The sequence below is a fragment of the Argiope bruennichi genome, chromosome X1 (genome assembly GCF_947563725.1).
Source record: "Argiope bruennichi chromosome X1, qqArgBrue1.1, whole genome shotgun sequence".
Taxonomy (NCBI): Eukaryota; Metazoa; Arthropoda; class Arachnida; order Araneae; family Araneidae; genus Argiope; species Argiope bruennichi.
In genome coordinates this window covers 96,732,077-96,751,144 of record NC_079162.1, presented here as the reverse complement: position 1 = coordinate 96,751,144, position 19,068 = coordinate 96,732,077, and positions in this window count along the sequence as shown.

The window sequence follows — 19,068 nt, the reverse complement described above, 5'->3', positions numbered from 1 at the left end:
GCATTTTACTGTTTGTATTTAGGTTTAAAAGTTAATTTAATTCACCAATGCATAAAATGGGTTGAAATTAGTGCATATGGATTTCATTAATATACTCTAGTGAAGTGGGGAATAAAAATCTCTATATATAGTAATTGAGCAATCTTGAAAATAAGTATTTCAATTTAAAATAATAGCATGTAACAGATATCGATATAAATTTGCTTAAATATGTAATCATTACACATCATCATTTTTATATGAATTAGAATTACTTAGTTTTTATTTTAAATCTGAATAATCAATGTATTATTTTTGTATTCTTTACTTACTATTTGTCCAATTAACATTAGATAAATAGATGAAATATCAACCTCGTTTTTTCTCAAAAAACAGTTTCCTAAAACATTATTATTTTTTTTTCTTTCCAAATCTGAAGAATCTTGAGAATTTTAAAAAGAGGCCCTGAAAGGAAGTCTTTTTTTTTACTAAAATGCAATAGAAAAAGAAAAAAAATATTAATTCCAAGATTGAAATATTCTTAACTATAAATATCATAAGGTAATTAATAACAAAGCAAAGTTATTTTGATGCATTATAATCTTTATTTTTGATTTTGTGTATATGCATGTTTTAAAATTTTTCCTGGACAGAGTTAATGCTGTTGATACCAATTGAAATTACGAGTAATTTCGAGCATCACCTCAAGGCATTATTAAAGACGATCATAATTTTTTTTTTCTGGCATGTTTTAACAGTTTTTCATTACAGTACTTGCAAATCGTGAATGCACCCCATTAGCAGCAGAAGCATTTTTTTAGCCTTATGTTTATGTGATGGTAAATAATATAATTTGTATCTAAGATATAACTAGTATATCTTTATCATAGATATTCAATCAATTATGATTGGACAATGGCATTATTAAATAGGACTTCCAACAAATGCTTGATATGGGTCCCTTTAGAAAATTAACTTATGAGTATAATTACTAATAAAAATATTTCATTTTTTGTGCTATTTCGCACAGCTTTGTTTTTATTAATGCATTTATTTATGCTTCAATTCCTGGAAGATACGACAGTAATAATGACTATGTGCTTATGCAATTACAACACTTGGGGATAGGGCTTCTTGCATTTTGTTAGCCCTGCTCCCCATAATTACCTCACTGAGACAGAGTCATTTAATGGTTATAATATTACACAACCAAGTAGTAATATTTGAAATCTTGCATATATCGAAAGCTTTGTTATCTTTATATTCATAATCTTAAGGGAAGAAACAAATTAGCTAAACTTTAAATTACTTTTCTATGGCACTCTTATGACTACGTTATTTGAAGCCCCTCTTGCACATGCAATAGATTTTTTTTTGTTATCTTCCGATTTTGAATTTAAAAGTTTAAAGGGAACTAACCTCTTTGACTCGCAGCAATGATATAATACCTTATGTAGATGGAAGTTTTTTTTTTTTTTTTTTTTAGTTTGGGGTACCGGCGCTTTTCCTTTTCGCTTGGTTTTGTTGTTGAGAACTCATTTCTCATCCATCAGTCGCTATTCGTTCCAAGAAAAGGTTATCTTCTGTATGTACCCTTTTTTCATTCCTGTAATGAAGTGAAAGAAAAGTATACATTCTCTTTTAGAATGCAGTTCAATTTGGAAAGTTAGAGAGCACCCATAAATCCAGTTTGCTGGCGTTTTCAATAGCACGCTAGCTATCAGAACCAGGGTTATAAGTACGTTCTTGCCGAGTTCTCCAGATCTTCAAAAGCGAAGTTCATCTTCTAGATTGTTGTCTCCGTCATTAATTTTTTGAGAGCCCTGTTGACATTACCTTGCTCTTATTGCACGATATGTATGAATATATTGCATTAATAATCTTCACACTTTTCTTTGTCTTTATCGCATTCACAGAGCAAAGTGTTCCGAATAATATGCTCCTTTGTTACTTCCTTTATAATTTTGAAAAAAATAAAATCCAACTCCACTTTTCAAAACCTACATTAAGAATAAGAACAACGTAAATCTATAACCTGTTTTTACAGCAAGTGGATGCAACTGAAAAATCAAATTATTTATGGGATGTCCAGATACTTTTCTGGCAAGTAGCGAGATTTAAAAAGAGAGAAAAAAAATGCTTATATGAAAACATAAGAATTGTAAAAGGAAAGAGACTCATATGAAACTGCAGTACTGTTCAGTGTGTGGCTATAACAATGATCAGATATGACTTTTACAGATTATCTCTTTCTACGAGAATAATTGAGATGATAGTCATATTGTGAATGAATACATGTTGTTTTCACTTTCATACGATACCCGCATACAGGTCTCAATATTCGCATTAGTTATTTAGAGCAATTTCCTTTGTAATCACCTTGTTATAAATTAATCTGAGTATTCTGTTTCTATAAACTTTATTTTCCATACATCAAAAATGATGTTAGTTATTTTTTCTCTACATTTTTGTTATTGTCTTATGGTTTGAAGATAATTTTTATGTTCTTCAGTTGAAGATCCCCCACTCTGTAGAGTTTACGCAAATAACCTAAGATCTAACAAACAATTCTTTTTCTCAATCCAAATACATCAATCCACAAACTTTTGTTTTTAATTGCAATTTTATCCTTTCTTGCTCACAGGTAGGATAATTTTCTGAGAACTTATTTCTGACGATTATTCTCTGCTAATTTTCCTTTTTTTTTCAAAATGAAAATCAGAAAAATGCATATTTTTCTAAAATAGAATTAAAATGTCTGTGATATATCCTTGCAGTTGTGTGGTCGAATAGAAGAAACCTTTGAAATTTTAAAGCTTTGCTTTACTTCATCCCGGGAGGCCTAATTTATACAAGAAACGATCATAAAAGATGCTTCAATGTACATTGCGATACAAGAGCAGAAGAGCAAAAGAGACAGAAATTTTTCCCTCAGTGATTTTATAATGGAATTTTGATAGGGATTTCTTCGACACGTATAGCCTTAGGAAAGGGAAATTAGGTATGTTGCGAACATTAAAGATTTTTATTCCTCTGCTCAGAGCGAGAGAACCTGTTGAATTACTAGTATTAGTGTCTATAGTGCGTGTTAAAATTAAATAAAAAGTGGATTTGATCAGGAAATAAAAGGCTATTTTAGAATGAATGTAAACTAAATTAAGATAAAAATTTGGAAATGAATTAATATTTAAATTAGATTAAAAAGTATCAATATTATTTTATTCATAATATTATTAATAATAATTAATAATTGAAACGATAATATAAAAGTATAAGTATAAACGATATAAAAAGTATAAGTAAATGTATAAGTATAAACGATAATATAAAAGTATAAACGATAATATAAAAGTATATATAATGACTATATGTACAAATAAATCAAGTACCATGCCAAACCAAATACTATTTCTAAAACGAAACATTTTAGCAAAACTGTGTTTCGATCTAACAGTAGTAAATTATATACTACTTCTAAAATCAGTAAAAAAGCTGTGGTAAATATTTTACCACCAAATTCAAATATGTACGAGGGAAAATATTTTGCTCCATTTTTTAAACGCACAATGGAATTTAGCTATCATATCTTTAAGATACACAAAATATGAATACATAACTTCTAACTTATTTTTATGTATTATTACAAAACAAGATTTAAAAAAAAAATCGTGCTTAACCTCTCTATTTTGATTAAAAATTGAATAAATGCAGAAATGTAGCAGTTTTCATGGCTCCTACTGCCATCTATTAGAGAAAATTTGAAGCTCTGGTTCTAGAGGAAAATTTCTGATATCGGACGTCGGTAAATAATTTTCCATCTGGTGCTAGAAAACAAATTGCATAGAGGTAAGATATAAGATAACCAGCACCTGTGAAAGGGGTAAGAAATTTCAAAAGACAATGAAAATGTTTTCATCCAGCCCCAAGTAGGGTGTTCCCCAAAAGTGGAACAAGCATTTATCTCCCTAAATATTACAGACATATACAACTAGTTACAAAGTTTCAATAAATAAAGTGAGCAAATATATGAATACGGTTTGGTTTCTATGTAGATTTATAATAAAAAGTTACAAAAAATTAAATATTTTACGGCTCTCAGTGCAAAAGAATAATTTAAATAATTAATTCCTTGAACTTTTTATTATATTCATCGATATGCATACAAAGTTTCACGATTCTATTTACAAAATATATAGATATATGTTTCTTTTTAAATTTAGAACGGGTCATCACAAATTTAGATGGAAATATTTCTTTCGGAAATGCAGGTTTCTCCATTACAGAAAGACTATCATAGGCAAATAATTGTCTAGTTGTACAATCTCCAATGATTATGTCTTGAAAGAAATTTGCTGATCTGCATATTGTTGTTTATTTTAATTGGCCAATCAATAGATGCGATTTCGACTAGTTAAAGGGAATTTGAGGAATTTAATGTTTAAGATGTCGGAGAAAAGTAGAGGTGTATTGAAAGAGAAAATAAATTTTTTGATTTGCAGTTGTATGCGTAATATTAATCCCCCCCCCTCCAAAAAAAAAAAAAAACAAAACTTCTTTCAGTAGGGAGGAACGTTTTGAAATGCTGTATATGTAATTGTAAAGCTAGCCTTGTGCGATAAGTCGTTTTCCGAATTCCCAGCATCCATCTAGGAAGTGTAAGTACAGAATAGTTTAACGACTGTAAACTACTAGATCCTGTTTGAGGATGAGGCTCTATATAAGCGATACAGAAATTATCCTTTTGTTAATTTTTCTAGTTACCCACATGGTAACTTGAAATTTACAGTCAGTCCAAAGCTTGACATTCCAAAATCGATAGATTAGAGAATATCTCAACGTAACAACTGGCATATATACATCATTTTTTGGATTCCAAGGATATCTTTAAACGGATCGTGACCGATGTCTATAGCTTTGCATTGGTGCCCAATTCCATGTAGAACCAAAATTTTTTTTCCTGTGAAATATAATTTGGGTAGATAAATGTCGAGAAGGAACATCAATTATCAAAACGATCACTTTTGCAACCATGGAAGTCCATTCATAGAATAAGAAGTTCAGGCAGGCATTTTTTTTTTAATTAATGTGTGGTGCGGTATTTCCAGAAATTTCCTGTTTTATATAGCTGCACGCTGAATGGTAATTAATACATTCAACTAGTTTTGTATTGTTTACTTTCTCCTACGTATAAATGCTTCCTACAAATGTGGCAAATTATTCCTGACGAATTCAAGAAGTCTATTATAATGTCAGAAGTAATGAATTTTGATTACGCAAATTCATTACTTCAACAATAAGGAATTTGCGTGACAACTGCTTTCTAACAATACTTCGTGTACGCATTATTAGAACACAATTTTGTATAGTTGTCGATGGCGTTTATTTCGAACAAGTTCTGAAAACACTTCAATTAATGTATTATTTGAACTTGTTTAGAATTTAATAAAGGTTAATAAATGCATTATTATTTTCCGATTCCGTTCTTTTAATAACCTATGAGATATATGTATTATCTCTTAAATGTGCAAGATATAATGTATTATCTCTGATTCACTTAAACATCAATTCAAGGTAAGCAAAAGTAATCTCAATAAATTTGCCTTTTAATATCTTAGCGGATTTTGCAAGCACAATTGTTAAATTTTGTGTATTTAAATACTTGGTGTATGTAGGTGAATGTAATAGAAACATTTAAATTACTGACATTTGAACATAGAAACATTAAACTTTTTTACTATAAAACCACATAAAAATTTAACTTTTATGATTTTTTATTTTTAGCTTTTATAGAAATTGAATTGTTTACATACAACTGCCGCTCATTTAATAAAACTTTGTAACTGGAAGTATATGTCTAGGTTGAATATTTAGGAAAATAAACGCTTGTTTCACTTTTTTTGGGACACCCTGTATGTTATACAAAGTGTCGACACTATTCGTCGTCTAACTTCTAATTTTTATATCGTTAATGGCAGACACGTTCTTCCAGTTGGTAAAATGCTTTTAGTGACGTAAAGATTTATATTTTATGCTACTTAAGTAAATAAATGAAATGAGAAATTAAGAAGTGTAAATTTTTCCTATTATATATTTATTAGTTCAGATAGCATAAAATATGATTCTTTACGTCATTCAGGGCATTATCCCAACTGAGAGTATATGCCTATCTGTAATGATTTTGAAATTAGCTTTTCTATCACAATTACAGTGCACGAACGCACGCACACACACACACACACACACACACACACACACACACACACACACACACACACACACACACACACACACACACACACACACACACACACACACACACACACACACACACACACACACACACACACACACCAGTAGGAGATTTCCAATGATAAATTATGTTAGAACTTGTACTTGATTATTTATAGAATTTGAGGAAAATCCTGTGGATTAGTCTTACGAATTCCAGGATTTAGAAATTTACTACTACTGTTTTAACAATACTAAAACTTCTAAGATATTTCCAATTTCAGAAGAACTTTAAAAAAAATAAGTGAAGTACAAATATCAGCCAAAGAAAGAGAAAATTTATCTCTAAAAATGTCTCAAGAGCGAGAAGATAAAAGCTTATATGGAAAAGATTTTCCATGAAACCATTTTCTTGATTTTCTTTTAGTCTGTACTTTCCTGAAAAATATGAAGCCATTACCAAGTATCTGCCGGATTTTACTTTTAAATTTATATATTTTTTTGAATCTTTGCTCTGATTGAAGGAATTTGATATCGTATTTTTGTGTATTCGGAATTATTTCTTATTGATGCTGATAATAAATAAGATGAAAACTTCACAACAAGGTCTAAGTTAACTATTTAGATCAAATCTCGCAGGTTAAACCAATCATTGAACTACAAATAACTTGAATATCAATAAAATGTACCTTAATTTTGAAAATTTATAAAGGCAGAAAAATAGTGATTATATTTAAATTAGTATTATATCTATTATATCCTTGATTATAAAGACTTTTAATGTCATTTCTTTACTTTATTAGAGATAAGCTGGAATCCATTTATGAAGTGAGAATTATTTTACACAATGCAAAAAAAAAAAAAAAAAAAGAAGTTTAAACTGTTGTTGGTTTTAAAAGGTTTTTAAATCAGTTACAAGGGCAGCAATTTAATTCTGAATACTTCATAACTTAAGAAGGGGGGAAAAAAATCAAAATTTTAACCAAGAAAACATTGACGTAGTATTCGGTGGATAAATGGGTATAGATGCCCTGAGTGACAGTCTAAGAACGAAACATTAATGTATTATGCAACTTTTTTAAATGAAATATCACGAGAAGGCGAAAATAAAAATCATATATCCAGGATTCCATTTATGCTTATTAAACGACTGATAACTGCTGGAGCGACAAAATCATATTATGTTCCTCGGAGCTTCTTGCGCTCATTAGGTCACTACAAGAAGCCTCTAACTCCAAGAAAATATCTGTTAAAATAAAGAAAAAATAATTTTTTTTGACGAAAATACTGACTACTGAAGATGTAGTTAAAATGTTTGGAAATTATGTCAAAATGTAGTTGCTGTGTTGCAGATCCTATCTGTGTGTATGTGGATACAGTAGAAATAAATATTCTTGTTGAAATTAGTTATAAACTACTCTAAATTTAAAAATAAGCATATCACTGCAAATTTTGTTGATAGAAGTGCCAATGTCATTGATAAATGTAATTGAAGTATTTTAGTCATTGATACTTTTGCAGTATTGTACATTTATCTCATATTTATTCTTCTTCTTCATGTAAAGGAAAGATTTCAATATTTATGATGCTTTTGAAAAGCTCTGTGTTTGAACGAAACCAAGTGCCCGCGTAGCCCGAATGGAAAAGGAGAAGGCATATAAAAAAAATAGTATGAAACTATTTTGGATTTATATGGTTTTAAAAATCAATTTGATGATACGGCATTTTTTGGAATCAGCATGTGAAGTGTCAGCATAGGGAAATAAGAATTCGTGCAGCTTAAAAATTAAAGTGAAATTTTAATTTGAGCGATGAGAAAATATCTATTTTTAGAACTGGCATGCAATAAAATTTTTTGTATATAGAAAGCTGAAATATTGTAGAATATAAAAATTCACTAAAGATTCTGATACAAAAGTATAAGGATCATATGAATGTTTCTAAAGTAACTTAAACTGGGAAATGGACATCTTTTTTAATCGAAACTGTTCAATCTGAAAGCTGAATTTAGTTTTTCCATTTTCGCCGTAGTCGTAATTATAGGCATTCTAAATATTTGGAGAATCGATGAAATGTGGTGATCAGTGCAACTTTGCTATTACCTGCTCAAAGAATTGAGCTTTCATGTCATGATGTCATCAATGTCAATTTCCAGATTACAGATAATTTGCATGAATGTAAAGTTCTGTAACGGTAGAAGAGATGGAAAATGTCCCACTTTCGAAGGGGAAAGGAAATCCATAATTTATTTTAAAATTCACGTAAGCAACAATTATATGAACATATAAATAAGAATTTTCAATTTGAGATTTTCAGAACAATTTTAAATTGAAGCGAAAAGGAGAGAAATTTATTAGATCGAAAATAAATCATTAAAAGTGATTTAACTATAATGCATTTAAATTTTTAGACTGTCGGTTTGAAGAAATATGCTGATATATATTTATTTTCTTGACATAGAGTCAATAGTTTTTGATAGAAATTCAGAAACTGATAAAAATGAAAATTTATCTCAGAAACTTTTAAATAATCAACTATTAGTTCTGAGTTAAGAAAATAATAATAAAAAAATTAATATATTGAAACCCTAAAAAAATGACCATATGTGTTTTGTGCCAAAGTGACAATATTTTTTGCTGTCAGTTTTAAAACAATTAGAGGCCGACTCTTTAAATGAAACTTATGCCAATAGATGGCGATGCTGTACAAACCAAGGTTGACTCAACCTGCTCTACGAAGTTGTTTTCTCCTCTATCACTATTCAATTTATCGTTTCGCAGAATTATTGTTCTTTCATCTTTATTATCCAGTTATTAGGAAAATGAAATTTTAAAAATAAAAATGTACAAAATTCTGCTTATGTGAAACGAGAGAGTGCTATAATGTATTAAATCTGAAAAGAATGTCTGATTAATTATTCATTATTATTTTTATTTTAAATTCATAAAAGGGAACGTTATTCATTTAATAGGACATATTATCTCTCCAAGAATATCCCTTTTTTTTTAGTTAGCCGCTTTTGAAAACATGTAACAATCAAATAAATGGAGAAAGAGAGCTCAGCAGAAAGATTGAGAATAGACCATTTAAATCACTTCGGATAATTCAGATTTTTCGGGAATTCGGTTAAACATTTAACTAATTTTTTTTAAAAAAAGATAAATATAATTCATAAATAAATAGAAAAATTCGCTATGCCACGCAAGCATCTTAAAAGTCTATTAAACAAAAGGTATCTCCGATTTTTTTTTTTTTTTTGTGAATATTGACTTTGCTGAAGTTATTTGATCTGATATCTTAAAATTATTAATTTCCATATTACCAAAATCTACACTATATTACCAAATTACTATATATTCCATATTACCAAAATCCACTCTATATTACCAGATTACTCTATATTCCATATTACCAAAATCCACTCCAATGATCCAATTAAAAATAATTATACCTCCATATTTCAAAAATTTAAATATAGTTTATAATATCTCCACATTTCCACGCAAAACAAAAATTATTCCGTATAAATAAATCATTTTTTTACTTCATTATATATAATAAAGAGACAAAAGATTGATCATTTTATCTAAAGATTGATCAATTTACAATTACTGTTTATTTTTGATTGAGAATACTGCTTTCTCCCAAATAAAAATTCTCTAATTATAAATTAGACCAAATATTAATAAATGACATAATAAGGAAAAAAAAAAAAAAAAAAAAAAAAAAAACCTAAAATTATGCTTTTTTTTAGAAACTGAAAACTTGCATAATAGATAAATATTTAATCGATTATTGCATAAAAATATATATTATCAGTCCATTTTCTTTTTTAATCATTTTGTCTTAGGCTGCATTTACTAATCTTGCTCAAAACATTACATATAAAAGAGTACAACTGTTAAAAGGTTTTATTGGGAATGTTCAGTTTTGCATCAATTATATAAAAATGGAGTACAAAAACAAATATGATTATTTATTACCCTTAATCATCAAAAAGAGAAGTACGAAAGGTTTTTCCTTGATAATCTATTAAATATTTTTTGCTGCATCAGAGCAATAAGTCTTAAAATGTATAGATTATGAAATTTTTTAAAAATGTTATACCTTTCGAAAATGATGGTAAAAGGTTCTTCTTTTATGATTTATTCTATTAAACTGTTCAGTTTCTTTAATAGAGAAAATTACTGGAAAGATTCAATTTAGATGGCAAGAGAAATTCATCTAATATGCTAGTTTTTGAACATTTTAAGAAAAACGATTAATCTACTTTCATTTCATCATTATTTTAAGCAGATTCCTTTCGGTTTTATTTTGGGATACGAAAGTTTGAAATGCGAAAAAGATGTAGTAATGTTTCTTAAAATTATATCTTGTTTTTCTTTTACAAACATTTCTAAGTAAAAAACGGATTAAAAAAACACCCTGAATTATGAAAATTAAATTTGCCGTATTTTAGAGATAAAATGCAATTTAGATTTGCATTTTCTATCAATTGTAAGATTCTTCTTATGATTCGATGAATATTTTAGAATGTAGTCTTTTGCAAAGTAAAATGAAATAGAGGGAAACGTTTTGCTTCAAAAAAGAAAATACAGAAGAAATCCTGTTAGACATCATTTAAGATTTTCGTAATAATATTTTCGTTCATCAGTAAAGCATTATTTAGTAGAAATATAAGTAGATTCTCACTTAAAAAGTTAACGACCAAATAATGTTTTTATTCTCAAAGTTTTCGTAAAAACATATCAGATAATTCCAGTTTTAAACAAATAATCTTATTTTCAAAAGTAAGGTACGAGTAAAATTCTTTAGTTACAAAAATGTCTACATATACATACACAATGTTTCCATATACAATGGAAGATTAAATGGAATATCTGTTAGAGATTAGATGTTTAAATGGTATTTGAACAAAATTCTGATGATCGAATTTTCCACGATTACATTTTGGGTTGAAAAGGTAAAAGCTAAGTTAAAGATTTTTCTATTTTCTTAACTCTTTTCCTCAACATTTTATGTTGAATTAATCATCGCATCACAACTATCCCCTGGAAATTAATTACTTATGATTAAGCAAAAAGGAGTGAATGGGTATTCGCCAAAATTTCTAAATTTCTTTTAGAATTAAAAGTTTTTAAGTAATTCGGATTATGAGGCAATCGACTTAAATCATCTGATGAATATTCATCAGCTCTACATCTGATAAATGATAAGATAATTTTTGAATAAAATCATTGCTTTATATTCATGATGATAACAATAAATTATTATTACCAAAAATTTCCAATAAAAAAAATTCGTAAATCTTCAAAACCAGCGGGTTCGATGTAAGAGATGTACGGTGAAACATTCTAACAGGCACAATAACAAAGAACGAACAAATAATTCCTTAACACAGAAATTACTGCTTAAAACTTTAATTTAAATTTAAAAAGTTTGCTTTTTAGATTATTTTATTTTTATTTTTGATTATAGAATGCAAGACTTAAGTTAACTATAAAATTGCTTCAATGCTTACAAAAAGAGTTTGATTTTGAAAAATAATTATTAAGAATATAATTTTTTAAAGCAGTATTGAGTGAGAAGTTAAAATATTTGTAACTACAAATGGAAATGCTCCTTAGCTATGGAAAAATTAAATACTTTCTTTCTGTTCAAAAGAACCGAAAACGCAGTCTGAAGGTTCTTTGATGACAAAATATAATTAAAGTAAAAACTGATTTTGGTAAACAAAATACAAAATCTTCTTATAACTTCTTTTAATTCCTGTTGAAGATACAGATGGAAATGTTTCTTAGCTATGGAAAAAATAAATACTTTCTTTCTGTTCAAAAGAACCGGAAACGAAGTCTGAAGGTTCTTTGATGGTAAAATATAATTAAAGTAAAAACTGATTTTGGTAATCAAAATACAAAATCTGATAACTTCTTTTAATTCCTGTTGAAAATTGAGCATATTTTAATGACTTTTTTGGAAAGCTTTCTTTTTAAAAAAAGGAGTAAATATGAAAAAAAAAAGGATTCTTTTAAATTAAAAATATAATGATGGAGAATATTGTTAAAAATACATGTAATCGAATTCAGAATTTGTAAAAATATTTCTAAGTGATTTTTCAATTAGCAATAATAAAAATATTTTGTGAGACACTATGTAGATAAAGATGTAACTTTGAAAATGTTAAATTTTGTACTTATAATTTCTCGTGCTTTACACAGACATTTATTTATTAATATAAATATAAAAACTTGAAGATATTTATATTTTAAATCTGAGATCTCTTTTATTCTGCTATGAGTTACAAATTAATATATATTGAGTATGAATTAAAAAATTGTGGACGATAAAAACTTCTTTTTTAGCTCATTATTTATTACTTTGAAGATAAAATTTTGGATATTTTCATTCTTTTATATTTTTAAAAATAAACGTACGTCTTTTAAACAGAAATACTTTACAAATATTAAAGATTGAATAAAAAAAAGTAATTCCTTTAACGCATTTTATAATACCACATTTCATATATCATGTTTTTTGTAATAATTCACGTAAGCATGCTTGTGTTTTAAGAGGGAAGTTTTATAAACCATCTAACTACTTTTCTTGTTGCCGCGCAGAAACACGCAAAGCCTTGTTGATTATAGTTTTTAACAAAAAATTGCAAAATTGCTATCAAACTGAGGTTACGTTTATCTCTCTTTTGAATTTGCTGTTATCATTTTAAATTCACCGTTTGCATAGCACTCTTTATTGATGAACAAGATTAATTAAAATTTTATTATCTTATATAAATTAAAACTAACGTCTATTATTCATGCAGTACTTTATTCCTTCTGATATTCTCTCAATGTTGATAAAGAAAATCTCTTTCTGTATATACAGGGTGAATCAAAACTCATGAAATAATCCTTAAAGGTGATGAAATACACTTCAATAATTACTTTTTCCCCCCTTAGAAATGACGCGGCGCAAGGGCCCCATTGAGGCCAACGTAAAAAACAGACATAAAAAAAATATTAATTTTCACCTTACAGTATAATTGATAAATATTATTACATATATTGATATAATATTATTATTATTATTAATATTGATGTAATATTATTATACAGCAATGGTTACAGTAATTAGGAAAAATCAGGTTCGTTTCTGTCGAATGTGTAAATTGTGTATTCATGAAGGCGACCGAACATGGAAGGTAGCCTCGGCCAGCCCCAAAGAAACGCAGGCCCGGCGAGTCTTTTCCCATCAAATGTTGGTATTTAGCCTTAAAAGAAACGAACAAATCAATAAAAATGAATTGAGTCGTTTATTTTGAAAGTGGGGCAAGCCCATTTTTGAAAAAAAATGGGGACAGTGGCAGTTATAGATAAAATTTGTTATGATCTTTTTATGCGTAAAAAATTTATAATAAAAAAAATTTAGATTCTAGTAATTGGGAGATTGAAGTTTTAGCTATTAACAGTAATGAAAATCTGTTTATTTTGAAAGTGGTACAAGTCCATCTTAGATTGAAATTATATTTGACCGAATAGATTACGGCAAAATTTAGCTCCGGTTGCTGTATGGTGAAGCAAATGTGGCCGTTTGACATCATGTCTGAAATCTAGAGTGTTTCTATTTATCTATTTTTGATATTGAAAGTCGGTGATTGTACAGTATTTCAAAAATAATAAAAGTATATCTTAATTTTGTGTGTCGATAATAATATGTTTACTTCCATCACCGATTATTTAGTCCAGTGACAATGAAATAAATATCATTGATCACACATTTCTACCGAACGATCGTGATTTTGGAGTGGAACTATCCAGTAACTATTCAATCCAGAAAAAAATTTCTTGCATATTCCCCAGGATTACTAGAAAGTAATACAAAATTCTCGAACACATAATAAATTTTTAGTACATGAAATTAAACGTGGAAATTTATTTTCAACCCAACCTCTGGAAAAAGCGGTTTTAAAAAGAAAGTAAAATACCGATGGAGAAACCGTGAATCGATTAACTGGATCAGATTTACAAGGGATGCACCATACAAAATGTTCAACAAAACTTCGATAGAACGAGATTTTGAATTTAAAATTATCGATTTGTCAACACAACGAGAAAGGTAAATAATTCCAAGTAATTTCAGAAATATAAAATTATCTTTTATGTAAGAAAAAAAAGGAGATTTATTACAACTGAAAAATACAAGGATATGATGGATTTATTACCATATATACCTTCCGTTCATCATGAATTTTTTAAAATGTTAAATCTTGAATAAAATTCAAATTGATTATACCTAGGTATAAACTGAAATATATAGTTTCATTGAAATTCTTAATAAAACTGAATTGTTTGTTGTTATGTTATATTTTCTACTAGAATATTCTTGGTTTTGTTTGACTTTTTATCAAATGATTAAATTTTTATAAAAATTTGAATAGTATTTAGTTTTTATTACTAAAAAAAGGCTGATGCAACTGAAATATTTCCCAATTAAATGTACGTTTACAATAATTCATTAATTTTGAAAGTGCGGCAAGTCCATTTAGATATAATAAAACTCTTATTTTTTTTAATCAGCACTGAAAAGACTATTGGATTACAAACTTACATTATCTGGTACCACAAAATACAAAAAATATATCTATTAATACTTACCAATACTTTTAAATTTATTGAAACACAAAACTTTAAATATTTCGCAATAACAAAAAATGGACTTGCCCCATTTTCAAAATAAACGGCTCAATTGCAGCCTTTCAAGTCCACAGCGGACCAATCAATAGTTTTTGTAATAATCTTTGTTATTATTTAAGACGAAATATATTTATCTTCGTACTACTTTCTTATGAATTTTACTGATGAATTCATCATTTTTGTTCTGATTCACTAAATAAATAAGTCAAGTTTTTTTTCTGCCTACAAAGAAATTTTCTTTATTTTTTGACTTAAAACTATGAATTTGAAATACAATGTTTTAGGAGGAAGGAGATGAAAGTAATTTTAACCGGAAAATGCTTTTATGATTGTACATATACTTTTGATTCTTATCTATGTGGTACAAAATTAAAAAAAAAAAAAAAAAAAACTTTGCGAACCTCTGCATTATGGAGAAAAAGGGACATCTGAAATTAAGTGGCACAAAAACAGCTTCATTTCTAGAACAGGCCTGAGCAAAATTACTTCTATTAATAGTAATATACGCTTTGAGGCGTCGATTAAGGGTTTCGCGGACATTCCGGGCGGATTCCAATCAGAATCTCGTTACTCTAGTATTTTTTGAAACTTCATGTTTGTGAGAAATGCCTCACATATTAAAATTATGCATGGATTGCTTCACAGACGCTGTCAAACATGCATTACTGTTCGTGGGCGAAATTTTCAGATATTACTGTAAAATTCGCTGTACTTGCGACTGATGTTGTTAGTAAATAGTTTATATTTTGAGCTTATACTCAACAAGTCACTTATACCCATGCATTCATATGAAAAAAAAAAGTGTTTCTTGTAGTGTATTCGCCCAGCTTTTAAAGTTTTGTCCAAGAGTTCCGAATCAACCTAAATATAAAGAGAAACTGATAATAAAAATAAATAATGGTAAGTTTCTTTCAATAAAAAGAGAATATATTTATCGAACTGGAAATTTTTCATTGTTCTGAATAAATCAGAAATAGCTGTAATATCAAATGTTATTTTTTTTTTCTGGAATCCAAATGTACTGTTCATTTCAGGAATTCAAGATTATCACTTTTCTCTTCTTTCCTTTTTTTCACTTGTCATTTTGAACGGATTATTTTATTTTAATTCGAAACTTTTGTATTTATTATTCAAATGAACTTATTTATTATTCAAATGAAATGATTCAAATTATTTTCGGTTGCAACTGGACATAATTCCTTTGGTAATCGGTTTCTAGTATTGCTAAAAATGTGAACGACTCCTCCCCCATCTTTCAGTTCATTCCTATTTTGGTGAAATCAACGTCTCCTGGAACATACGCAAAAGCATGAAGAGTTTTTATATCTGAAAATAGACAGAATTCATAGCTGCCAATATACACACCTTAGCCTCAGATGACAGTAGCTTAGTAATGTTTAAAATAATTAACTGTATCCAGTCCAAATTATCATTTGTTAGTAAAAAAATGTTGAAAAAAAATATATGTTAGAAATACTTTATATTTAATATTATTCATTTCACCCTTATTATTTCATTTAATTTACTCAAAAATTAATTAAAAATATACACCAAATGATATGACCGGACCATAAACGGTCGATACCCTTTGGTACTGAAATTCGATCATGAATGAAGTTAAGAAATTATATCAATCAGTTTTTTCCCAAATCACAAGAATTATATCAATCAGTTACAATATCTTGTGATATTATCTATGATGTCAATAATATTATCTATAATAACAATGTGATATTGTCTATGATGAGATCGATGGAATACAAGAGTCATGGTACTTGTAAAATTGCTTAAGGGTCTGGATATTGGCAAGGGTCTGGATAGGAGGATTTGAAGCATGACACATTTCGCTGGAGCATTTCGAACTCGATGGAATTAAGGCATAATGATTTAGCTAGTCAGTTTATACGTTGATCTGCTTGCTTCTGAATTCAAATTTTCATAATATGAGCCCTGTGTGATTTAGTTTTGTTGCTTTATAAGATGAAAGTAGGATCTTTTGCATCAGAATAGGGAGGCATTCTTTCGATTTACATGAATTACGTGGAAAGGTATGTAGATTTGTGCATTCACTCAAAGAATTATCAATTCCCCTCTCCCTCATCGAATCTGTCTCCTACAAGAGGATTTTTTTCAGATATTTTATGGAAGATGAAGACTTGGTTCTTTTCGCATGTCTTAAAGTTTTTTGAGATATCTGCTATCTAAAGCAAACTATCTGCAAGCCAAATAGTACTATTTCAAACTACTTCGATTACTTTAAACGCCCCTATTTATGATACGAAGTGAGTGGGATTGAATGACTGGTTAACTCGCAAGCACACTATCTTCATTAAAACATTTAACATAATCTTTGTGATGGCTGCAGCGAAGCATGACCTCACTTCAGATTCTATTTCTTTTCCATTTTTAGTAAATCAACTGTATAAAATCGCCAAGTTTCAGAGTTAACTAAAATTAAATTAAGGCGGTTATAATTATGTGCTGAAACTTAAAAATAGAATAGTTATTGTCATACACAACTTTTCGAAATTGCAAGAATTGGAAATGGTCTAGAATAGAATTTCGTTAATTATGTTCATCAAAAAGAATTATTCAATAGATTTTGTTCTAGAAATGAAACGAGAAAAGTCTGAAAGATGCTAAGGATATGCGGTTTTTAAAGCATTTACAATTTTAAAGTTTCCTTTTGTCTTATTTTATTAAATGCTTGATCAGTTCTGGTATCAAAAAGATTAGTCGAGACAGATAGCATTAAGTTGAGTTACATATTTAATTGATGAAGCTTAATAGAAAAAGTTTTCAATTAGATTTCCCAAATCACCTAAAAACAGTTTTATGGATGATTAAATGTTATTTGATAGAAATAAATAGGTATGAAAATTACAATACATTAATAATTGATTAGGTATTAAGAATTACTTTTATGTTGGTTTTCGATTAATGTGCTAATTTAGTTTAGTTTAGTTTTAGTTATATTAACACCCCGTTTTAAAGCAACACTAGGGCTATTTTATTACAGACCTAGTAATTTGAACCAAGGTCAGATGACGAGGATGGCAAATGACACCTAAGCTGGTGCCCCCTTCTCCACACTTCTTCCACACCTGACCCGACCAGAGGGAGGACACTTGGCTCCGATGAATTTAACAAGATGATTTAACGATGAATTGCACAAGACCCGCTTACACGACGGTTCTTCGGTGGAATCGGGTCTAGAGCCTGGAATTCTTGGGTCCCTTAAGACAAGACCTTACCACCAGATCACCGCACTTTAAATGTGTGCTGAAGATAGCGTACAGAAAGAGAGCACATAATGAATATGTAGATACTCTATCCTACGTTAAGTCCTATTTTACCAGACTATTGAAATTTATTATAGCTTGAAGGAGCTATTTATTCATTCATTAAAGATGTTTTAAATTTATTATAGAGATGTATCAAATCTGTCACAGGAAATTATTGCATTTTAATTATTTTATAGAGGGGCAAATAGTATATTAGGCACAGTTTATTCGCATTGAAACTTATTGCTTTCATAATATTGTATGTAATAACCTTTCATATATATATATAATCAGTTCTTCTCTTCAAACAACGATATGTAATTCGATTTAAAATTATTACAAACAACTCAACTTGATATTTATTTCTTGGAATGCATACTTAAATCTTCTGATTGCTGATTAGTATTCACTTTGATCTAAAGTATTCAACAACATTCTTTTTATTATTCTTTCCTTATTGAATTATTTATACGTAAATTCCCGAAGCAGGGTTTTTTTAAACCGTATCCAAACTATAAAAGTAAAATGAATCCATAGTTTGCAATAAGATGCAATAAGGTCGTTAGAATTTTTATGAGAAGCACTTTACGTCGACATCTCTAAGGAAATGTAATATTTCATTGCTCCATGAAATTTATCTGGAATCTAAAAGATATCAGCCTTTTTTGGAGTTGGGATGATATCGTTAAAAAAAGAAGCAGCGTATATATTCTATACATGAATCTAATTCAGTTATGGTTTCGTAAAAACATTGCTATAAATCATAATATTTTCAAAATTCTGGTTGGAAAAATGGCATGCATCGTTTGACATAAGATATGGATGGAAGTATAAACTTTTATAGAGTCATGCCATTTGTGTAGTGACTAAAATAAAAAAAAAATCTT